The sequence below is a fragment of the Vulpes lagopus genome, chromosome 6 (genome assembly GCF_018345385.1).
Source record: "Vulpes lagopus strain Blue_001 chromosome 6, ASM1834538v1, whole genome shotgun sequence".
Taxonomy (NCBI): Eukaryota; Metazoa; Chordata; class Mammalia; order Carnivora; family Canidae; genus Vulpes; species Vulpes lagopus.
Window position 1 is genome coordinate 43860423 of NC_054829.1, and position 26155 is coordinate 43886577.

At 37.8% G+C, this 26155-nt stretch overlaps 1 long non-coding RNA gene across 7 annotated transcripts in view; it reads left to right on the plus strand.

Moving 5' to 3' along the window:
* The window catches only part of LOC121492483, an 88749-nt gene that overhangs the window by 17669 nt on the left and 44925 nt on the right, over positions 1-26155 (plus strand). The window contains exon 3 of one of the 7 annotated variants that reach the window (XR_005988252.1): positions 18356-19003. The exons of 5 other annotated variants lie outside the window; for them this stretch is intronic. This is a non-coding gene — a long non-coding RNA (uncharacterized LOC121492483). Of the gene's footprint in view, positions 1-6252; positions 6320-18355; positions 19004-26155 lie in introns of those variants that run through there. One more of the 7 variants, XR_005988254.1, reaches the window with a different exon arrangement.

The window sequence follows — 26155 nt, forward strand, 5'->3', positions numbered from 1 at the left end:
AAGCTCATTGGTTCTTGAACTTCCTTAATGGAACTGGCTTTCCAGAAACTATTTATCAGACTTAAAAGAGAAAGCAAGCAAGCAAGGGAAACATCTGAGGTCATATAACACTTTGGTCTCCAATATTCTCAATGCCTGCCTCCCTCTGTGCACAGACCTCACTTTGAAGTTACCACCAGCCATAGGCCTAGAAAATCCACTCACTGGAGACCATGCCTAATTCTTTGTTCTAAAAGGCACCTAGTTTTCTCCAGAGACATACTCAGCAGCAAGCAGCAGCAACAATAGCAGCATATTTTATTTGTACCAGCCCAGCATAGGACCATCCCTGCAATATAGTAGTAAAGATCTGACCCTGTGGGCTTTTTCTTGTTCTGAATTTTCTGCTGTCACTAGGACAAAGGGCCCACCATTTCTGAGAAAGGAAGGGCGGGGTGGGGCTGGGGAAGGAGACTGCCTGAAGTCACAGCATAATGCTATTAGCCTGAGTTCTCCCATGACGGAGCCAGAGTCCTCCCTGGGAAAGACAATTACATGCGAAAGGATGATAACCTCACCAGGCAGTAACTTTCTGGGAACTCCTAAGTGTTACTACTATGCACAGGTTATTAATTAGATTGCCTTTCAGAGAAGTAGCCACACTTCAGGGGTCCTCTCAAAACCTAGTCAACCCTTCCAACGTTTGCCCCTCTCTAACGAGCTGGGTCTTTTCAGCAATCATCTAACCACATGATTTCCTTAATTCTTAGCCAGTTGCACAATGACAAAGATAAATGAGGCTTTTCCAGTTGATTCTAAAATAAATTCAAGATTGAATTAATATGAATGGAAATACTTTTTGTTCGGGTAAAGGGTAGAGGGAAGAAACCGCATATGTGAGATTTGCCGACACCTGCTAATATATATACTGTGTGTCCCACATTGAGGACATAGGAGTGGCAGAGGTGGAATAATGAACTCTGGAACCCAAAAACTCCTAAAGTGGTGAAATGCCATCATATTCACTCAGTTTCAGTAGAAAGTAGGAAACTTAGTTATAAAAGAGAGCTTTTTGGGATTCTAATACCATCACTTGTTCAATGAAATATAACAACTATGTTATTTCTAAAAACAAAGGTTGAAATAATGTTGGAATATCTCCAGTCTATTAATTTATGTGCTCCTCCAGCTCTCATTTGTATTAGGAGTAAAATGGTGATGGGAGATCTTGAAAGTCTGAGAACAGCAAAAATTTAATGACTGCAGAGGAAAAACATATTACTTAAAACTGCACCAAAAAAAATGGAATCTTCATATTGTAAGAATCTAGACTTAGTAGAAAAAGACAGTTCTCTACTTGTTAAATTAACATCTCACCATGTACCATTAACTTTTATTTGAGATATAGTTACTAGATACCATCTGATGAAGTGATAATTGTGTGTAAAATACTAGGGATTAAAGACAAAGAAACAAACAAAAAACTTGACTGCTTAGTCTGTCACAGGACCTCATAATCTAATGGAAAGAAATAGCTCACACAGACCTAACAACACACAAGATCTCAGGGATGACCATTCCAAATGAAAACAAAAAACAGAGGAACAAAGGCCCTGAAGGCAAGTAGAAATCAATAAGAACAAATAAGGTAAGTCAGGGATACCTTTTCCAAGGAAACTTGAGGTTTTGGGTAGATTTGAGAGGATAACATGGCTGGATGGATAGGAGAAAGGAAGATATTTCAGTGGAAGTGAAGACCCTGAAGCACAATCTATTTCATTATTCTTTTCCTTCTACCTTAACTTGCAACCTATTCCTCTCCTCCTAACAAGTAAAGGAAGAGTAGATATCACTTCTATGGTTAAGTTATAAGGACTGAAGGGTAGGTTCCAGTTCAAGATGGTGATGTAGGAAGACTGAACCCACCTCCTCCATGAAACACACCAAATTACACCTATTAATAGAATTATTTCTCCTGAAGAACAACTGAGGGCTGATTGAAAAGCTACTGAACAATCAAAGACAGAAAGAATGGTAAGAGAACAGTAAGAGAGACAGAGACATAGTAACAAAGGGAAACTGCACCCCCCACCTGGGAACAGCAGTAGGGAGGGATAGGACTGAGGGGCCAGGAACAGATCTCTTCATCCCTGGGCACAGAAAAAAATGCTTCAATTTAAAAGAGTAACTAACATATAAAAGAGACAATACTAAAACACTGCCAAGCAGCAGAGGAGCTGTGGAAAAGTTCTCCAGATCAGAAGGATTGGAGAACAACAAGGTTTCTATTCTCACACACTTGGAAGCATGGACAGGACTGTGGGCCAGTCCTTTTGTCTGGATGGGCTTATGACTTCAGCAAGCCCAGGATCCACAGGTCCACACCAGCCCTAGATACAGTGGGACACAGAAGAGAAGCTGTGTTTAGAGGGGCTGTGGAAATGTGGGAATTCTCTCTCTCCTTCCACCTCAAGTGCCCAGTCCAGAGCAGACCAGCTCATGGTGAGCTTAGGACCTCAGCAAATGCAAAGTCTGCAAGCCCCCACCAGCCACCCAGTGGTGCTAAGGAACAGAAAACAAACAAGGTTTTTTTTTTCTTTTTTAAGTTGTTACTGTTTTATTTTTTCTCTTTCTCTTCCCTTATTACTCCCTTCTCATTTTATGTATATATTGTCATATTTTACATCTTTTTATTCATATTTTCCCTCTGTCTAATTATGACTGATTTCCATTTCTTTTCCACTTAAATAAGTCCCTTTAACATTTCTCTCAAGGCAGGTTTAGTGATGAAAATTCCTTTATCTTTTGTTTGTTAGGGAAGCTCTTCAAATCTGAATGATAATCTTGCCAGTTGTAGGTTTTTTCGTTTCAGCACTTTGAATATATCATGGATATATTGTAAAAAATTGTAAAGATTCTACAGAAAGCTCGTAGAAGTAATACATGAATTCAGTAAAATGGCAAGATACAAAAATTAATGCCCAGAAATCAGTAGCATTCTATGCACTAACAATGAAGTCACATAAGAGAAATTTTAAAAACAACACTATTTACAAATGTACCAAAAAGAATAAAATACCTGGGAATAACCAAGAGGCAAAAGACCCGTACTCTGAAACTATAATACACTGATGAATGAAATTGAAGATGATGCAAATGGAAAGATATTTCATGTTCATGAATTGGAAGGATCAATACTGTCAAAAATGTCTATGTTACCCACAGCAATCTACAAATTCAATGCAATTCTTACCAAAATACCAACAGCATTTTTCACAAAACTAGAACAAATAATCCTAAAGTTTGTATGGAACCCTGAATAGCCAAGGCAGTAATGAACAGTAAAGAACAAAGCTGGAGGTGTCAGAATTCCAGATTTCAAGATATACTACAAAGTTATCATAATCAAAAGAGTGTGGTACTGGCACAAAAATAGACCCATAGATCAAGAGAAAGGATAGAGACCTCAGAATTAAATCCATATGTATATGGTCAATTAATCTATGACAAAGGAGGCAAGACTATACAATGGGGAAAAGACAGTCTTTTCAATAAATGGTGTTGGGAAAACTAGAGAGCTACATGTAAAAGAATGAAACTGGACTACTTTACAACACCATACACAAAAATAATCTCAAAAAGGATTCAAGACCTAAATGTGAGACCCCAAACCAGAAAAACTCTAGAAAAAAGCACAGGCAGTTATTTCTCTGATGTCATAGCAACATTTACCTAGATACATCTTCTAAGGCAAGGGAAACAAAAGCAAAAGGAAATTATTGGGATTGACTACATCAAAATAAGAAGCTTTTGCACAGGAATGCCTGGCTTGCTCAGTTGGTACAGCATGCAACTCTTAATCTTGGGGTCATGAGTTCAAGCACTACATTGGGTATAGAGCTCTCTCTCTCTCTCTCTCTCTCTCACACACACAGCTTTTGCACAATAAGGAAACCATCAACAAAGGAAAAAGACAACCTACTGAATAGGAGAAGATACTTGCAAATGATACCCAATAGGAGTTAATGTCAAAAATATATAAAGAATTTATACAAATCAACACCAAAAAAAAATCTGATTCAAAAATGGACAGAGGGCAGCTCCTGTGGCACAGCGGTTTGGTGCGGCCTGCAGCCTGGGGTGTGATCCTGGAGACCCAGAATTGAGTCCCACATCAGGCTCCCTGCATGGAGCCTGCTTCTCCCTCTGCCTGTGTCTCTGCCTCTCTCTCCCTCTCTGTCTCTATGAATAAATAAAAAAAAATAAAATCTTTAAAAAAAAGATTTAAAAAAATGGACAGAGGACCTAAATAGACATTTTTCCAAAACATGCATGCAGCTGGCCAACAGAAACATGAAGAGATACTCAACATCACTAATCATCTGGGAAATGCAGATCAAAACCACAAGATAGATGACTGTTAGAATGGCCCAAATCAAGAAGAAACAAAAAGTGTTGGTGAAGACATGGAGAAAAAGGAACCTTCATGCACAGTTGGTAGGAATGTAAATTGAAGGCCACTGTGGAAAACAGTATGTAGGTTACTGGAAAAATTAAAAATAGAAATACCGTATGATCCAATGAGTCTACCATTGGAAATTCCCACTCAGGGAAAACAAAAACACGGATTTAAAAAGATATATGCATCCCTATGTTTACTGCAGCATCATTTACAATAACTAAGACATGGAAAAAACTTAACTGTCCATCAATAGACGAGTGAATAAAGAAAATGTGCTACATAAACACAATAGAATATTACACAGTCAAAAAAAGGACTAGATCGTGCCATTTGAGAGATGGATGGACCTAGAGGGAGTTATACTAAGTGAAATAAGTCAGACTGAGAAAGACAAATACCACAAAATTCCACTCATAAATGGAATTTTAAAAATAAACAAACTGGGGTGCCTGAGTGGCACAGTTGGTTAAGCATCTACCTTCGGCTCAGGTCATGATCCCAGAGTCCTGGAATTGAGCCCTGCATCGGGCTCCAGGCTCAACAGGGAGCCTGCTTCTCCCTCTCCCTCAGCCTCTCCCCCAGCTCATGCTCTCTCACTCTCAAATAAGTAAATAAAATCTTAAAAAAATAAACAAAAGGCAGAATCAAACTAATTGTTTGATTATTGTCAGATCCTGCAAAGCATTTTTATTATTGTTATTAGCAACAAGCAAATAAAATCATATCAAACTCTCCAAACTCAATTCATACTCTTTTATAATGGTAAGAAGATAGACATGGGTTTGCAGGGGAAAATGATCATTTACTTTCTTATTATCTCATCAGTTACATACATAAATGTTCATAGTCAACTTTATGTTCCCATTATTTATGTGTCTGAGGCTAGAGACTAATAATAAATACCATGTGTTGGGCACTTAACACTGTCCAGGACTAGGCCTAAGTACTTTACATTCATTAATTCATTTAATCCTTATAGCAACACTAAACAGTTTTTCCAAATTCCCAATAGATACTAATCTTTAGGAAACAAGAAATCAGGAATCCCAGAAATGTTTGTGAGTTCCTGAAATCATAAATTATTCTGTATGTTAGTGATATTTACCAAGGAAAAGCTTTTAGTAGTGGTTGCTGTTTTGTTTTGTCTTAGTATTTTAGACAAACTATAAAGAACATATTTTAGACAAACTTGTAAAGAACTATGCCCTATAGTGAATATTCAGAAACTGGAAAAAGCCAGCAAAAATTATTGAATAATGCTGGAAAAACCTAACATTCAGATATTCTAGCAAGATTAACAGCACTACACAGAATCATATGTCAAAACAGCTAACTTAAGGACTTACTTTGCTTCCATACGCATTCTCTCTTAAAATACATAGGATTTGTATGAAGTATAGCATATATACAAATTTATTGATACTTATTTTATTCACAAGAATGACTCATTATTAGTCACAGAGAGAGCCACAAACAAGCTCTTGTAACATGCTTCATTAGATTTCTATTGCTGTGTAACAAATCACCACAAATTTGACAGCTTGAAATAACACAAATTTATCTCATAGTTTCTGTAAGTTAGGTCCCTGGGGCTGAAATCAAAAGCCACAGTTCTCATCAAAGGGTTCAGGGTCCTCTCGAAGCTCACTGGTTGTTGAAAGAATTTATTTCCTTGTGGTTTTAGGACTGAGGTCCCCATTTCCCTGCTAGCTGTCGGCCAGGGACCACTCTTAGCTACTAGAGACCACCCACAGTTCCTTGCCTGTGGCCCCAGAGGCAATTCACAACCTGGATGTTTTTCTTTCTTCCAGTCCAGGTGGAGAGCTCTCTCCGTTTTCTTCTTCTGTGACTAGCCAGAGAAAACTCTCTGCTTTTAAAACACTCCTGTGACTAGGTAAGATCCATGTGGATAATTCCCCCATCTTAAAGCCAACACATTTAAGGCCTTACTTACATCTCCGAAATCACATCACAATAACAGTTAGATTAGTGTTTGATTGAATTACTGGGAGAAAGTGTGGATATACCAGAGATCTGGAAACTCGGGACTATATAATAATTTTCCTACCACATATGACAATAGCCACAAACTACATATGCTGGCCATCTATGTCATTTGAATTTTCTAGGAGCCAGATTAAAAATAGAAAAGAAATCAGGCCTAATTTATGTTAGTAATATGTTTAACTCAAAATATTCAAAATATTATCATTTCAGTGTGTCATCAATAAGAATTATTGAGATATTTCACATTATTTTCCCCAAGTCTTTAAATTCTTTTTACATTTATAGCAATTCTGAGTGCAGACTAGTCTCAGTTCAAGTAATCAATAGACACATGCTATATTGGGCTGAGCAGAATTCAATTATGGCTGTTTTTCTCCTATACGGTCCTGGCACAGTTCTGGAAATGTCTATCTTGACTTTCATTCCTGCTCTTGCTTTCAATGTGACATCAGTGATTATCTTAAAGCCTATAATATTTCTATGTTTATCATAAGAGAATTATAATAGTTTGTGCTATTTTCCCAATTTCTCAACTGATTTCTCACAGGTTCCAAGATTCAAGAAAACATACATTCCCTGGGAAATTCTGGGAAGGAATTCCCACACAGAAATACTACTATAAGATATACACTACAGAAAGTAAAATTGAGGCTCAAAGCAGTTAAATTATTGTTCCAAATCACACAACTAGTGCAACTGTCTGATCAACCACTTGGCTACAATACAATATTGTCAATTCTTGTGTGACCAGAGGACAAGGAAGCCATCCTTCCCCTTCACTCCCCATTCTCACTATGTTAGAGATTAATTCTTGTCTAATACCTTAATCAGAGGCACACCTGGGAGCAGTATATTCATACTTTAGTAAGCTCCCTGAACATGCAAAGGAACATCCAGAGCTAAATTTGCAGGGGAGGGCTGGAGATTGCAGAATTGCTGTGTAAGAACATAGAGGTAAACCCATACAATTAATAGTCAGGAGGTTTTCTGACAAACATGCCAAGACAATTCAATATGGAAAGCATAGTTTTCCCAACAAATGGTGCTGGGACAACTGAATATCCACATGCAAAAGAATAGTTAGACCCTTATCTCACACTATATACAGAAGTTAATTGAAAATGGATCAAAGACTTAAATAAGAGAGCTAAAACTATAAAATTCTTAGAAGAAAATGTAGGTATAAATCTTCATAAGCTTAGATTAGGGAATGGTTTCTTAGGAATAATACCAAAAGCAAAGCAACCAAAGGAAAACTAAACATATTGGGCTTTAACAAAATTTAAAACTTTTGGGCTTCAAAGGACACTATCAAAAAAGGGAAATAACAACCAATAAAACAGAAGAAAATATTTGTAAATTATATTTCTGATAAAGGTCTAGCAGAAGTACTATTACAACTTGACAATAAAAAGACAATACAATTTTTTAAGTGGGCAAAAGATTCAAATAGACATTCTTCAAAGAAGACATAGAAAAGCCACTAAGCACCTGAAAATGTACTCTACATCACTAATCATTAGGGAAATGGAAATCAAAACCATAATGAGATACCACTTCACATGTACTAGGATGACTGCAATAGTAAAAATAATGTGTAGAAAAAGAATGTGTGACAATAATGTGGAAAAGTTGAAACTTTCATCCCTTGTCAGTGGGAATATAAAATGGTACAGCCACTTTGGAAAATAGTTTATCAATTTCTCAAAAAGTTAAACATAGACTTGCCATTTAACGCAGCAATTCCACTTCTAGGGATATACCCAAAAGAATTGAAAATATATGTTCATACAAAAATTTTTGTACAAATATTCATAGGGGCATTATCCACAATAGTTAAGCATTGAAAACAAACCTAATACTCATCAGCTGGTGAAGGGTACACAGGCCTATCCATACAATGGAATATTATCCCATCATAAAAAAGAAAGAAGTACCGAAGCATACAACAGCATGGATGATGCTTGAAAACATTGTGCTAAGTGGAAGAAGCTAGACCCAAAAGATTATATATATGTTACATGATTCCATTTATATGAAATGCTCGGAATAGGCAACACATAAGGACAGAAAGTAGATTAACCATTGCCAGGGCAGGGAATGGAGACAGAGGAATGAGAATTGCTAAAGAGTATGGGTCTTCATCTGGGGTTATGAAAATCTTTTAAAATTAGGCAGTGATGATTGTTGCACGACTTTGTGAATATACTTTCTATCTTACCAAAACCTCAGTGAAGTCTCATAAATACATAAAGATTTTGTATAAATGTTTGTTTGCTTGGGTCTTCCTCTGTGTATGTAAGAGTGTGAAATCAAGTAAAAGTTCTGAGTTCTAAGTGTAGGTCAACACATCATGGAATAGGAATATAATGTGACAGGTGATCCATCTATAATCAGAACTAATATGGGAGCAGCTGGAGTGTGGAGCCACAGGTGGGCATGGGAATGTGAGCCCTTAGAAATTTGCAAAAATTTGCAGAAAACTTTAGGAACATGCTTGACTTCCTATGACCATGGAATGGAATTTTTAAATAATACCATGTAAATCTTAAGGGCAAGAGTGACTCCAACATGTGAGTGGTCAGTACAACTTGGTCTAAAGAAGATCATTATTGCTTCTTTTACATGAGAGTTAGACCAGGCCTGCTCTCATGAGGACTGTTATGTATTTCAAATCTCTAACCTTAGTTTCTCGGTTTCATAAAAGTGAGAAGTTTAAGTGTAGATCCTTTTTCATGCCAAAATTCTTATACCCTGGAGGATTAAAAACAAGCAGCTCAAGTTTTCAATCCAAAGCTTTCTGGGTTGAAAGCTTTTTTCACTGATAATTTACCCTCAAATCAATAAAACCTCAAATAAGTCAGGAAAATCACAAGGATGGCAGTAAGTATTTGCTAACAGCACTATAAAATGAAGCTCTTTTCAGCTGAACATATAGAGAAGGAGGGACATCTTCCAGACCTACAATTCTTAAAAATTTAAGGTCCAAGTCAATATTGTGTATTTAGAAATGGTTTTAAATTCAGAGTAATCTAATTCGTAAAATGCAGAAGGGTGATTTCCTACATAAGGGGTTTTCTTTTCTGCTTTGGCAACTCTCCTCTGTCTCCACAATGATAATCTCCCCAATGGCCTTTTCCCCGTAACACTTTCCTATGAACCAAGTCCAAGATAAATCAATATGAAGTCTTTATTACTGTCTCATTATACTTAAAAACCATGACAAATGTGTACAGTGGTCAAGAATGAGGTTCTCGGATCAGAAAGGTCTTCTCCCATCTAGAATGTAGTCTGTGAGGGCAGGAGATATGTCTTATTCCAACACTTGGCATAATGCCTGACGCAAATCAATTGTTTTGTAACCATTCAAATAAATGAATAGTTGAAATACTAACTCTACCACCATGATGTAGTTCAGTGATGTAGTTCAGTTCCTCTGTTTCCCCATCTGCAGAATGGAGATGATTTTGTTTCTCTCAGAGAACTTTCAAAAGTGTGGTGTATGCAATGAGCTTAGCATAAGGGCTGGCACATAGCACTCGCTCAATCCATGGTCCCTCTTGTTATTTTTATATCTGTCTTTGAAACATTTCTTGATACACATTATGAAAGTCTTTTAAAAAGTGAGTGGCTTGTCACACAAATCTGACTACTAGAGCATCACAAGGATAAAGTAATTTCAGTTCAAATTAAAGGCCAACCCAAATAATCCGGACAGAATACTTTTCACGAGGGAGCCTCTATTTGCATGAGAAATCTAAGACTGGAGGAATAAAAATGATGTTTCCTATTCTGATCTCACATAGACCCTAAGAAAGCACTTCAAGAAGAAAAAGAGTATTGCCATCTGTTTTCACCTCCTACTACTGCCATGGCTCCTAGAGGATCCACCAGACCCTATTCCCATCTTTATGACTACTTTAGAAACTTCAGTGAAAATCAGGAGTAGTGACACGAAATCTATGAATGGGGAAATCTCACTGCCATAACTCATACCCCAGAATGTCTGATTGTTCAGTTTTGCAGATTAGCATGTGAACAAACCAATTTAAAGAAATGAGGACATGCCACATGAAACACATTCCTCTTATTTATCTTGACAAGGCATGATTCTATTTTGATGATTTATGTTAATGTTTTATTGTATAGTGGTTAGGCCCTGAAGTACATTTTATAAGACAAATGAAGTTTTAGTAATCCCAGACATCTTCTCCAGTATTCTCTTATTATGTCTTTGCTGAGAACTCATGCGGGGGAGACCACCAACCACTGTGTGAGTAAGGAAGTTTGTGAACTAATGAAATGAAAAAAATCAGTCAAATTCTACAGTAGTGAGGGTCCACAGGCAGTTCCAATGGGACTCTGTTTTCACACAAAAATGGTTTATTGGCCTTCATCATAATAAGAGATGAGCAAACTCTGCTGTATTTAGGTTTCATCAAACATCAAACCATTTTTTTTTTCAAATGTTTTGGGTTTGCCAAAATCCAAAACACGTTTTGCCCTCAGCATTTTTCCCTTCATTTTCAAACCCCTGTGTATTTTAAGGAAATTTAATCCTTATGTTTCTGACTCATTTACACTTAACACGTGAACATGTTGTTTCATAAGACTTATTTGACGTCTATGAAGCCTTGTAAGTCTTCTAAAGCCCTTTTTCCTTAGCGGCAGGAAGCTGTGTGTTGCAAAGACATGTGAACTTGAATCCCCAATGAGTGGGGGATTGGTTTGGAACTCAAGATTTGTTAAGATATAGTGTTAAATTGAGTTAAACTTGGTAAAATCCATTTTCTCTACTATAATTACTATCCTATACTTCGGCTCATGGCTTTTAACAATGAAATTGCTGAGGCCACAAACCTCATTCTTGACATTCCTGTGATATATACCACAAGCTGGATTTCCATAAAGGAGGAAGGAGCTGAGGTCATTGTCTATCTGTGGCCAGTGGAGTACGGTTTAAATTCTAGACTTTCTAGCTCCCTCTAGTCACAAACCTCCATGGAAGCCGTTGTGTCCTGGCTGTTCAAACTAAAAGGTTCCTCTGAAGTCATTGTCTTTGTCCTTTTGACCTTCTCCGGTCTCACAAAGGTCTGTGTGGGGTGTGACAAAGCTCATGCATTTTGGAATTCTACTAACTAGACTTGGATTCAAATTCCAGTACAATCACTTCCTGAAAGGCATGTAGGATGGGAGGTGAGTGCTGTTAGGACAAAGACTCTTTCTTACCCTAGAAATTCAGAAAATGAAACCAGAATAGTTAGTGATCAATGTATAAAGTCTAAATCCAGATAGTTGACTATATTGGGGAGTGAAGAAATGGAGAGACTTCTGTTCCTTCCCTATTCTTATGTTTGTCCCTCTCAAGTACCCTTCATCCTTAAGCAGCTACTTCCACTACAGCAGGACCCCAGATGGGTCTAGAAGCCTGGTATAGGTCGGGCACTCAGAGCCATGTCCAGTTTCCTCCTGGAGCAAATATAAACCATGAGTTTCCTGATGTTTCCTCCTGAGGCCAGAAGTGTTGTGGAGTGATTAGTGGGAAAGCACAAGGATTTTAGAGTTAACCAAATCTGGACCTGTATCTTGCCTCTACCACTTCTTAGTTGCTTAATTATTGGGAAGTTAACTGTATCACTGAGCTCTATTTTCTAATTGCAAATGGAGATTTAAATATATACTTATAAAGTGATGGCACAAATTAAATGAGGTCAAGTATGGTAAGTGCTTAGTGAGCACATATTAGAAGCACCATGAATAGCAATTGTATTCCTCGCTATTACTGTTGCTCTTGTTCTTGTTTTTAAACCAAGGTTTAAAAGGTTTCTGATAACTGGAGTCCTTCTCTCTACTATTTACAACCCCTTTTGCCATACTACTAGTATTTGTATAGAACTGAATATCCAAGAAAAGTGTTTGGCTCTATTTATTTTTTGTCACCATTGGATCTCTTCAGGGTGTCAAACTGAATAAAAGTGCCTTCCTGTCTGCCCACATGAGCAAAGAATTGGGATAATCTTTTTTTAAACTAATCTCTTTGCTCAGTGTGGAGCTCGAACCCACAACCCTGAGATCAAGAGTTGAGTGCTCTCCACACTGAGCCAACCAGGCATCCCTGACATTGGGATCATCTCTAGCCTAACCTTTAAGCTATGATCTTCAGGACCATCTCTTCATAGGCTCAACGAAGGTTGACTTCAAATATATCTGCCTTTCCTTTAAGGGTGTCTTCCCCTTTTCTTCATTACAATAGATTCCTCCTTTCTCTTCACTCTTCTGTAAACAGACACATTTATCAATGGCCTTCTTTCTGCCTTCATGCCTTTCTATAGCATTTTCTTCTGGTATTTGTGGAGTACTTTCTCACTTCTCATCTCCTGCAAGAAATATTCTTGGTTTAAATCTTATTCTCTCTTCAAAACTCATCCCTCTATCTTCCTCCACAGATTAATAAATGACTCTACCACCTTCCAGACACTCACACCCAAAGTCTGGAGTCACTTTGGTTTCTCCTTTATCATAGTCCCCTGCATCTAATTGCTCTATTGATTCTACTTCGACAACAAATGTATTTATCCATCTTCTTCTCTCCACATGCATCACTAACACTCTGGGCTGATCCCACTATTCCCTGAGGCCTGTGCCACCTGTAATGTTCTTCATGTTTTCACTCTTCATCTCCTATGGTCCATCTGCCACATGATAGAACTGTCTTCTTAAAATGAACATCTGATCATGTCACCCTTTTACTGAAGACTTGCAGTGGTCTTCTAATGTTTTTAGGGTCCTACAAGGTCCACATAATCTAGCATATCCCGTTACATTCTCTCTATCTCACCATGCACCACACATACTACTCTTTCAATTTTTCAGAGGAGTTGATCTCCTTTCCTCATGGGGGTTTTCCCTCTGTTAATAATGAGGCTCTCCTCCTCTCCCTTAATTGGGTTAATTCCTGTTCTTCCTTCTTGTCAAAGCTGAAAACTCACTTCTTCTGAAAAGCCTTTCCTAACTTTCCTCCTACACCTTCACAGCACCTAAACTCCTTTAGACACTTAGCACAAGCATCACTGAAAAATTTAGGGAAGACTATTTGTTTACTAGCTCCTAGTTACATCATATACCTAAACTCCAAGAGGGACTGTGTCTCTTGCTCACTGCTGAATCCCCTTTGTTAGCAGGAATGCCTCAGTCTTGTTTGCTCTTAATAAAAATGTCTTCAATTAATTAATCCAACCTACCTCTGTGCACTCCTGCCCCATGTCCCTTCCCATGTAACTTTTGGTTTGCACAGATGAAATTTCTACTAGTCCCAAAGTCCTTTAGTGGTATAGTCAAGGTATTTGATCTGGTTAAGGATGAGATTGTAAGCTCTGTGTGGAAAAGCACCACACTTTCTATTTCTTTTGTGTTCACCACACATTTGCTGCTCCTAATACTATAAATCATATTTACTAATGTTTACTGGCTGGCTGATAACTCATGCTTTTCCTAGACAATTGTATTTATCTTCATGATTCATCCTTTCTACAATATCCCATTCTTGATTTAACTATGGCAATATATAGTAGATAGATTCATATAGATAGTTGTGTAGTTACATAAGAATATATTTATGTTTGATAGATTCCTCTATCAGCTGAGTGGTAACATGAAATCAATATTGTTAAAATTCAGTAAGTGTTTTAAAATTTTAATAATTATTAACTTAATGTTAAGTAGCTTTAAGTAACATTATGCTTCTGATAAATCATGTTAATTCTAAGTTATGACCCAACTGGCTGGATGAAGGTCATCTACATTAGGGAAGGCAATCTCCTTTATTCAGTCTTCTGTGAATCTTATCTAGAAATATTTTTTAAGGTTTTATGTATTTATTTGAGAGTGAGAGAAAATGAGAGACAGAACATGAATGGAGGGGAAGTAGCAGAGAGAGAGGGAGCAGCAGACTCCCTGCTGAGCAGGGAGCCCAATGTAAGGCTCCATTCCAGGACACTGAGATTAAGACCCAAGGCAAAAGTAAATGGTCAAGAGACTGAACCACTCAGATGCGCCTCTAGAAACATCCTCACAGACACACACACACAAGATTTTATTTATTTATTCATGAGACACACACACACACAGAGAGAGAGAGAGAGAGAGAGAGGGGCAGAGACATAGGTAGAGAGAGAAACAGGCTTCATGCAGGGAGCCCGATGTGGGACTAGATCCTGGGACTCCAGGATCACGCCCTGAGCTGAAGGCAGAGGCTCAACTGCTGAGCCACCCAGGTGTCCCAGGCTTTTCTAAATTCTTCTGCTTTTTTTCCTAAGAATTTTTTAAAGTTTAAAAGATTTAAGTCTTCTTTCCATCCACAAACTAGATTAAATCCCCTTACTTTTCATTCCTATAGTCCCCTATCCTTTTTTATTTATATAATTCCTCATCCTTGTAATGAGGAATGTTTAGTATCAGTAATTCCCCTAGCCTGTAGTTCCATGACTGCAGAGGCTGTATATCACTTGCTTTCTGCCATAGTCCTAGGTCACAGAACTGTGCCTGCCCCAGAAGAGGCACATTCAATTCAAACATTTGTTGAATTGAATTATGTTCTAGTTCCTTGATTTTCTGACCATCAGGCAATTATTTTCCAGGTCTGCATCCATGTTGCACAGTATTCCAAGTATAAATGATGGCAGTACTCTTCCCATCTGTTTTCTACTGAGAAAGGGGACCATGAATAGAATTTTTCTCAAGCTTTGGGTTTAGCAGAAATCCATACTAATTCAAACAACCAAAATTCTCTATCTGTTGCTCATTCTTCTGACATACAATAGTGGTTTCAGCAGCATACAACCCAGCCTATCATTGTCTACCCACATTACCCTCAGAGAGGAAATCCTTTTACCTAGGAAGCAGCAAAATTAGATAATTGTGGCTATAATTATTTGCCAATTCAGCTTTGCAACTCCAATAAACTGTACTAGAAAATGAAATAGAAAAAACAACAAAGGAAATCCTGATACAATGCTTAGATAAAACCAAACCTGGGGGTTTCCTTCCTAAAAAAAAATCTGCAATAATAAATATTCTATGTTTAAACTTAAAATATTATGACATATTTTTCTGCTGTTTTATCATAGTTAAACCATAGCTACTTACCCATTTATACTAAGAGATAAAATCCTAGCAATGCCTTAATTTACATTAACTTTTTAAAAAAGATTTTATTTGTTTATGAGAGACACAGAGGGAGAGGCAGAGACACAGGCAGAGGGAGAAGCAGGCTCTCTTCAGGTAGCCTGATGCAGGACTCGATCCCAAGACCCTAGGATTATGACCTGAGCCAAAGCCAGATGCTCAACCGCTGAGCCACCCAGTGCCCCTACATTCATTTTTAAAAGGAAAAACTGTAACAGTGACTATCACTAAAATATTCACCTAAACTCTAAGATGTCACACATGCAAATGTAGCTATATTCATTATCTTTTCCTTCAGCATTATAATAGAGAAGAAATGAGCCAGCCTAAGTCTCAGAAGATCTACTTTTGATTCTTGGCTCCATCTCTTACTAGCAGGTAACTTTAGCTATCGACTCATTGATGGGTAAAAATAAGATGGTAATGTCTTCCCTATCTACCACTACAATGTTGTATAAATTAAATGAGATATCATATGTAAACACACTTTATAATTATGAGGTGCTATACATATTAAACCAGTAAGAATGCCACATTGTATCAGTATTTTTTTCCAAGTTTTATTTAAATTCAAGTTAATTAACAGATAATGTAGTATTGGTTTCAGGAGCAGAATTTGGTGATTCATCACCTACATAGAACACCCAGTGCTCATCACAAGTGTCCCCCTTAATGCCCATCATTCATTTAGCCCATCCCCCCACCACTTCCTCTCCAGCAACCCTCAGTCTGTTCTCTATCCTTGTTTTTTATAGCTTGTTAGTATATTTACTTTTTAAGTAAAGGTTTTCTCAAAACAAAAGAATTTCCCATTAAGATATTATTTATAAATAGTACTTTTAAATAGTTTGTTCAGTTTTCATACTTAACTTTTTTCCGGCAACTTCTTTTCCTGGCTGCATTAGGATATCTTGTACTTTATGGGTAAGGAACAAATAATTTGTTAACTGAACAAATGATTGCTTCACTTTTTTCAGGTTTCAGGTGGGTAATTACTTGGGAAAGCAACACCTTCAGTTAATTCCTTAGCCAATGTACATATAGGCAACTGCAATTTTCAGGAAGAGCTTTAAATCTCAGGGAATCCAATGAATCACATTTAAGTTAAAGATGCTGCAGTATGAAGCACCAGTCAAAATGCCAAAGAAAAGGCAACCAAGGCACCATGTTCAAACTTCTTAGTGAGGCTTCCGTCTTAGAAAAGTATCCCTTGATGGTTTATTTCCACCAGGGCATCAGAGACAGCAGCCTGTTCCACCATCTGGGTATAATAAATGAAGAATTTGAGTCATAAAAATTTCTACCCAATTTAAGATGCACAGTATTGCTTTTCTCAAACTAACTGCCCCTGGCAGTTCTAGTTAATACTTCCATTCAAAACACACACACACACACACACACACACACACACACACACAAAACAAAACCCAAAACCTTGAAAGCCTCTTAAACTGACATTTAAAATAATTTGGGAAACAATGCTAAGGTTTAATCTCTTTTACATCAAACTTCCTGTGAAATATGATTGTACAAACTTTCCCCAACTCTTCCCCACTTATGGCAGACCTGCTGGGAAGCAATGTAGAGGATAGAAGTCAGTGTCCCCTAGAAAAACAAATGATAGGACAATGTGCATTTTAGATTTATCCACTGAACAGGGCCTAACCAACAGCCACAAGAGCAAACTCAATAAAGAGGACTGGATTCTACCAAGCAAGAACAAAATGTGTGTGGTTTTTTTTAATTGCTATTCTAAAGTTTGAATCTTTGTCAAGCAATGCCCATCATTTATTTCCAGCTCATAGGAAAATATTTTCTACTTAACTATTTGACTACTACAGCCTCTGTAAGATACTGGTGTGAACCAAGAGTTAAAGACTTAAAAGGGACAAAAAAATGTATTTTTTCAAAATTAACTATGAGTCATCTTTGATTGACAGACTCTTTAGAAGGAGGAGAGAGAAGAGGAGAAAAGAAATCAGAATGAGAAAGAAATATCTCTTCCACCTCTCCTTAGTAAAAATTTAATTTCTTAATTAGATTTTATTAAGACAAACCAAATTTAACAACCTAAATTTAACAACCTAAAAGAAATCACGAGTCAAAAATTCTTTTTTTTTTTTATTTTTTATTTATTTATGATAGTCACACAGAGAGAGAGAGAGGGGCAGAGACATAGGCAGAGGGAGAAGCAGGCTTCATGCACTGGGAGCCCGACGTGGGATTAGATTCCGGGTCTCCAGGATCGCGCCCCGGGCCAAAGGCAGGCGCTAAACCGCTGTGCCACCCAGGGATCCCACGAGTCAAAAATTCTTAAACTAACTTTATAAGAATGTAAATTTCTATACATGAAAAACGAATAGAAATAAGTTGGCTCAAATGTGACCAAGAGTTACTTTCACTATTGTGCAAAAGCTCATGCATGTACATAAGTACATAAGAACATCAAAATCATCCCTTCAAAACTGAACAAGGGATACAGACTCTCACAGATGGAGAAACCCAAAATAAAGAAACACGGAAAAAAATCAACTGCACTAGTAAAGCAAATAATTATAAATTAAGGGAAAATGCTATGCTTTATCTAGTAAGCCAACAAATGTTTAAGAATGATAATATTCATTATAGTGAATTTGCAGTGAGATATAAACTCTTCAACATTTCTAGGCAGAGTGTAAATTAGTTTAACTTTTCTGAAATAATTCTTTTTTTTTTTTTTTTAAGATTTTATGTATTTATTCATGAGAGAGAGAGAGAGGCAGAAACACAGGCAGAGGGAGAAGCAGGCTCCATGCAGGGAGCCCGACGTGGGACTTGATCCTGCGACTCCAGGATCACAACCTGGGCTGAAGGCAGTGCTAAACCGCTGAGCTACCCGGGCTGCCCCTTCTGAAATAATTCTAACTATAAACTCTAAAAGAATTTTAAAAACACAGTCTTTTTAAGTCGGTATATTCATTTCTAAGGTTCTGTTCTTTAAAAAAAAAAAAAAAGTTAAAGAAACTCACCAAAACTTATGTAGCAAAATACACACGGTTTTCATATAATAGTGGAAGATTGTAAATAATCTAAATTATAGCAATAAATAACCAAGAGATTTCACAGGATTGTATATGATGTCATCATTTAAAAAAATGTTTCTAAAAGTAAGTGACAACAATAAAAAATGCTACCCATGGACTTAATGAAAAAGTGGGACACAAAACTATATATGCACCATGACCACATTTTGGTTAAAATGCATGCATAGAAAAAAGACAGGAAGGAAATCAAGAATATATCAACAGAGCATAAAGGAATACTATATTTTCTTCTCTGTACTTCTGTATGTTCTATATGTTTTATAATAAACATTCTTTAAAAAAATTCTGATTTTGGAATCATAAAAATAGAAATGCACTATTGACGCATCCTTGTCAGATAGATCAATGGGATATAAACTTGGTTTCAGAAGGAAGTCAGTAAGTGCAAAAAATACATTTTTTGAAAATGTATTTTGAAATGTATTTTGAAATACATTGTATTTGAAATACAATGTATTTTGAAAAATACATTTTTAATTTTGAAATTCAGAGCTCAAATTCAACCTGATCCATTGAGCTTTCCATGGAAACTCCCTTAAATATTCTAACTCAAAGAAAACTCTCCCTTCAAAAATTCACATTTTGTTTGCATGCATCTTTTCACTTAATATTTTATAAATATCCCTAATATTGATATCCTGTCCTGAGACCCTTAGATGTGTTAACTGTTATTATTCCCATTTTATAGGTGGGAACAATGAGGCATAGAGCAGTTACGTAACTTGCCCAGAATCACACACCTAATAAGTGGTAGAGTGAGGATTCAAATACAGTTAGTACGACTTCTATACCGGCTTTCTCTACCGCATTTTAGCATGTTCTGTTTTGTGGGCATTTTATGTGTGTTTAGTCTCCTCGGTGATAGTACAGTTGCTTTCTAGTTGTGTTAGGGGCAAGCATAAGACATTCCTAAAACTTCTTTTACTTGTCTTCAAAAAAACCCAAGATGGTGCTATGGATTAAGGATGCTGACCATAAAGAAAGCAAACAAGTCAAATGTATTTATATAAGCACCGAACTCTCCAGGGGGAGTACTTTAGAGATTAATATTATTGATTTTCAAGGCTTGTTCTCTAGACATAGATCTCTAAAAGGCAAACTATAGCTCATCTACACAACCGTATGTTCCAGTCTTAATTTCTCTGACACAGCAACATAGAGACTAAATTTTAAATTTTTAAGGTTTATTTGAGAGAAAGAGAATGTGCATGTGTGCACGCAAGTGCAAGTGGGGAGGAGGGCAAAGGGAGACAAGGAGAAGCAGATTCCCCCTTGAGCACAGAGCCTGACCTAGGGCTCCATCTCACTACCCAGAGATCATGACCTGAGCCAAAATCAATAGTCGGACACTTGACTGATTGAGCCACTCAGGCACTCCAAGACTAATAGAGAGAGAGAGCATGAACAGGAGGAGAGGTAGAAGGGGAGGAAAAAGCAGACTCCCCACTGAGCAGGGATTCCCAACATGGGGCTTGATCCTGATGGGGGAACACAGGGCTAGCTGAGGACAAGGCACAAGCCTGGGGCAGCACATTGACAAGTCCTTGAAATAGGCAAAGGGACATTCCTCTTCAGACTCAACTGCCTCGATGTTCATACTTTGCTAAGGGCAGAAGGCAATTTTTGCCCAACTCCCAGGAGCCTGTAAGTCTACTTTAACCTATAAAAATTCCTTTAGAAATTTCCTTTATCTCTAAACTCCCAAGATACATGTTGGCAATCATCCCCCAAGCACATGGTCCACCGATACACATCTGAAGGGTCTCATGACTCAGGTTTTATTGGACGGTAATAAGTGACCTTTTCCCAACAGTAGCTAGCCCCCTCAAGGTCCTGGAAACCATGCCTCCAAAATTCCTTAGAGAGTACAGCTATCCTCAATTCCCTCCCAATACCCTCCCAATTCCCAGGTATATAATCAGCCACCCCTCACAGGCCCCGGGGCAGCAGCTCTTCCTGCCCACGGGTCCTGTCCCATGCTTTAATAAAACTACTATTTTGCACCAAAGATGTCTCAAGAATTCTTTCTTGGTCATCAGCTCCGGACCTCACCTATATTCCAAAACTTCATCAATCCCAGGACCCCAGAATCATGACGTGAGCTGAAGACAGACACTTAACTGACTGAGCCACCCAGGTGCCCCTAATAAAAAATACTTTTAATTGAAAAAAATCAAGATGTCATTTTGAACCACCTTTCATATAAATCTATTTATTACCTGTGGAATTCTTTTGGACAAATGCAATTCAAAGGTAGAAAACGAGGAAGGAAGAAATGAAAGACACTCCTTTTGCATTCTTGCCAAATAAACAAGCGGTTTATAGACTTGGCTTCTGAAGGGAGTCAGTGAGTACAAAGCACAGTTTTTGTGCTACCTGCTGCCTCAGCCAGCTTGGTAGTGGAACATGTTTAATAGCATGTAATGTGATGCAAGTTTGGGGGGCAAAGAGGACAGAAAATGCAATGTCTCATCCAAGTGAAATTATTGGGGAATTCTGGGTTTATAGATTACCCAAATTGGGTTTTGGCCAGATGATTGAAGTTAAGATCTCTAAATGGATAGAAAAAGCGGCTGGACATTTACTGACCAGGGCAGCTAAGGACTCTATGTTACAATTCAGTTGAAAGCCAAACCTTCCAACAGTGACCCCTGACACGAAGGCTGGCACAGTCTTGATTCAGAAGAAAGAGTGCCAACTTGTTGAATCATCAAATCATTTCCTAGAGCAGATATTTCTTGGATGTCTCCCATGCAGTTTCATCAAGGCAAGGATCCTATTTCACGTATGAGCTCATAGCCCAAAAAGATGTCTATATGCATATTCAGAGAAGGGTTTAAAGGAAGACACAAGAATATTTTTTAAGCATCAAGGTGCTGAAGGCAATAAAGGAAAATACTAGGCTTCTAGGGCTGGAGTGCTGAAAACACAGCATGATCCTTGTAGATTGCTCTGACCACATATACCTTTTCTAGAGACTGTCACCATGGTTCTTACATCCCACATTCCTTTCCTTTTTAGAAAGCTGTTGTGCTATGTACTAATGGAAACTGGCAGCTCCATCAATAAGAAAACTTTGAAGTTTTGGTAATGTTTGGAAGTTTACATTTATTGGATCCTATCTGTCTTTCCAATTCCTAAATGTATAAATAGCATAGCACCCTACTTTGGTAGGTACACAATGTATGTCATTAAATTCCTGATTCCTTTTATTGCAACGTGGACCTGGTGCAGTAAAAAACCATAAGCCCATTTTATGCAGTCTTTCCTTTCTATTGTCACTGTGACATAAGATGATACCCCTGTTGAAGGGTATTTTGGTAGAGCATCTTCTGCTTCAGGGGTTTACTATGGCAACCGAAAATCCAACTGAAATACCTACCTACAGAAAGAATTTTAAGGTTGTCCAGCAACTTGCCTCTTTCTGTTTATATCTACATCCTCACAGCTAAGCGTCTCAAAATCCTTTGTGTGTGCCTCCCCTCCCATTTTTCAGACTGCAGAATTTCCCCAGTGTTTCTATCTGCAGGGAACGGCAAACAATTTCCTTACCTGCCACAGGCCATCGCCATCACATTTTAATTGTCTTCAAGGCTTTTCGAGAGAAGAATCCTGTTGAGACTTTGGAAAACCTGGTTTCTAGTACTGAATGAAGGAAAACATATAATCTTTGTCTTATTTGCAAATAAGTGAAGATCCTTCTCCCAAATAACTCACAGTAGCAAGGATCAGCGTCTTTAATATGATTTGAAAGTGCATAAAGGTGCATGGAATTATGCACATACACTATAAATACATACAGGTAAATGCAAACAATCTTTAAAAATTATTGGTTGATTCATAGTATGGAGTTAACCAAAATTTACCTGCAAATGGCCAAGTCATTCATATTCAAATTAAAAGAGTCTTTTAGTGTCATTCAAAACAATTAAGGGTATTGCCTTAAAAAGATAAACAGTGTAATAGGTCTTTGAAGTAGGAACTGGTTCAGCTGCCTTTCTCCCCCAATGTAGTCCCTTCAAAATCATCAAAGCAATGTTCTTAAAGTGTGAATGTCTTACAAGTAGCTCCTAATGGATTCACCCTTCACTCTGTTTCTCACTAATCAGAGGTAACCTGACTTTTACGTTCCTAATTATGACTCTTTCAAAGAGCATTAAAGCTAATATTGGTTTTAAATGGTCCTAAATGCATCTCTGCTTTTGACCTGGGCTGCTCTGACCAACATACATCCTGATATTAGAGCAATCCCAAAGACAGTATGTCCCAAGGGCACTAGTCAGTAGGACTCCCCCCACCCCCCAGCCCCCCACCTCCCCCACCCCCCATCACTTCTCTTTCTTTTCCCTGAACCACCTGCAGGATGTCCCCTAAGTGGTTGATTTCCTTAGACCCCTTCCAGAAGAGTCCAAGTTTTTCAAAGGCTTACTCTAGTCTGAAAGAGTGATTTTCAAATTTAATGCACTTAAAAAAAACATAAAAACCAAACCTTTATGGGATACTGTTAAAAATGAAGACTCCTGGGCCCCAAATCCCAAATATTTTTAATCCAGTTAGGGTGAGGCTGGGATGTGCATTTTAAATATGCAGGCTAACCTATGCAGGTGTAGTTAATCTGCCTTTTGAAAAATACTGTCCTATAGAATAGTGTCCATTCTGGACCCAAATAACTTTTCAGGCTTATCTCCACATTAACTCCCAAATCCCAGCCTTAGTGTGTGTGTGTACATACATGCACGCACACAGACATTAGGCCCCAAAAGATGACACACAGCCTCACCTGTGTGCTCTTCTTGTTCTCTCAGCTTTGAATGTCCTTCTCTATCCTCCCACCGTGTGAAATCTGTTTTCGAGGTCTTACCTAGCTCTGAAGCCAGTCCTAATATCTCAAACTAGAATTCCCCTCTTAAAATTTCTGGAGCACCCAGTTTTTATGTCATGTGACCCTTAATAAAATATTCCTTGCATTTACATTTATTTTTTAGCCTACCAGCATTCATTATTAAACTGTAAAATACTTGATAAGTATCAGATCTCACTTATCTTTTTAGTCCTAGCAGAGGGCTATGAACATAATGGCTGCAGAGTAAATGTTTGTGAAATTAAACTTACTTTAGCTAGGTCTCTTAGATGTACTTAAGGTTAGTTTGTTAATATTTTTGCTGTCTTCCCTTGGATTATTGAGGCAGAAATCATCTCTGAGGTAGATATAATACACAACCCAGCTAGCGAAAATTTTAAGTTGCCGTGTCTGCATTTTGAAAGTCTGCTTATCTTGTTTTGCTAACTTTGAGTTCCAGAATCTTACCCATATTACACAAGCTGTAAATATAAGTATCCAAGTATAAAAATATTTAGGATTATTCATTAATGAGGAACTTAGAAAGATACCAAAATATTTACTTAAAAATTAAATGATCCTTGGGGTACCTGGATGGCTCAGTCATCTGACTTTGTTCCAGCTGAGGCCATGCGCTCAGGGTCCTGGAATCAAGCCCCGCATCTGGCTCCCTACTCAGTGCACAGAGTCTGTTTGAGATTCTTTCTCTCCCTCTGCCACTCCACCCACTTGCACTCTCTAAATGAATGAATGAATCAATCAATCAATAAAATCTTTTTAAAAGATTAAATGATCCAATAATTAGAAAACTTTATGTTCATCAAATTAGCAAAAAATTAAAAGGAGTAACATTATATGTTGCTTGAGATGAGCACCCCCAGATATATAGGAGCATAAACTGGAACAACAGTTTTGGAGGAAGGTGATAGATTAAAATGCAAAGTGTAAGAATTCACTGACCCAGTCACTCTACTGTTTCGTATCCTTCTCAGAGAAATTCACGTACAAATATACCGAAAAATACACAAAAATATTCATTGTATCATCAAGTGCCATAGCAAAAGACCTATCAGTAAGGAGAAGATGTAAACGAATATGGATATGGTCATGCTACAGGGTATTCATACAGCAGTTAATTATGAGATACATCTATATAGGCTGACATGAAGGATCTTTAACGTATTTTCTTGAGCTTCAAAGGAAAGTTGCTGCACCTGTATTGTAGGATACTCTCGTTCTTTTTTGAAAGCTGATCCTGAAAGTCAGTAAGATACTATCTCCATTTAAGTGCAGTTGCAAATGTAAATTTATGTGTAAAAAGGCACAGAGGAACATATTGCAAACTGGTAACATGGGCTCCCCCTCCTAAGGCAATGATTGAAATTGGCACAGTAAACGTAGGGGGACGGAGAGGTGGGGGTGCAGCCAATAGGAGACTTCTCTTTTATTTGTATTGTCTCAATATATTTTAAATGAGCTCCTATTCATGTATTACTGTCATTGTAGAAGCATTTTACATAAATGACTTGTGCTGCAAAATGACTACATCCTACTACGTATTTTGTATATGCATATTATACATATACTATATGTATAGTATACTATATTATAAGGTTAGCTTCAAGCTGTAGTTACCAAAGGATGTGCAGAGATGTCTGATTCCCTTTCACGAAAGACTGACACAGACATTAAGTAGCCTGTCGAAAACAGAAATCTGTTCGCTATGGTAACGCTCAGTTTCTTCCTGTTTCCATGGGTTCTCTTCTCAATGTTACACTCGCCCTGTCTTATCATTATCCTATCCCAGGGCTGAGGAGAAATTACAGAAGTCCTTACTCTCTACATCTACATAAATATTAAGCAGGTTCTCCAGAGAAATAAACTAAAAACCTATATATAGATATATAGAAAGAAATTTATTATGAGTGATTGGCTTACATGATTCAGAAGGCTGTGAGGTCCATGATTCTGCTGGAAGTCCAGGAAAGCCAGTGGTATAGTTTCAGTCCAAACCCAAAGGCCTGAGAACAAAAGGAACCAAGGATATTAAGTCCTAGTCTGAGTCTAAAGGTCCAAGAACCAGGAGCAGCAAGGTCTGAGGGCAGAAGAAGAGGTATGCCTCAGCTCAAGCAGAGAACTAACTCTCCCTTCTCCCACCATTTCATTCTACTCACGGCCTCAGTGTATTGGATGATGCCCACCTGCACTGGTACACTCCTTTACTCAGTGTACAGATGAAATGCTAATCAATCTCATCCAGAAACACCCTTATAGAGAAATAATGTTTGGTCAGCTGTGTGGGTATCCCTTACCTAGTCAAGCTGACACCTAAAGTTAACCATCACAACCCAGCATTGCCCACTGCTTTGTATATTAACCAGGAATGGCTGCACAGAACTATACTTCTTCTCACTAACATGAGCAGAAGCCACAGCTTCTGAATGGTATATTCTCTGCATGCCAGAAGAGAGGAATATCTTTAACTCCCTGTTCCTGTAAAGGTCACTATGAATGGGGGTTCAAGCCAAAACGGATTTTGTTCTCCCTTTGTTCCTACCCCTTGAAAGAAACAAAGAAATCAAGTTATTCCTTATTTTTGTG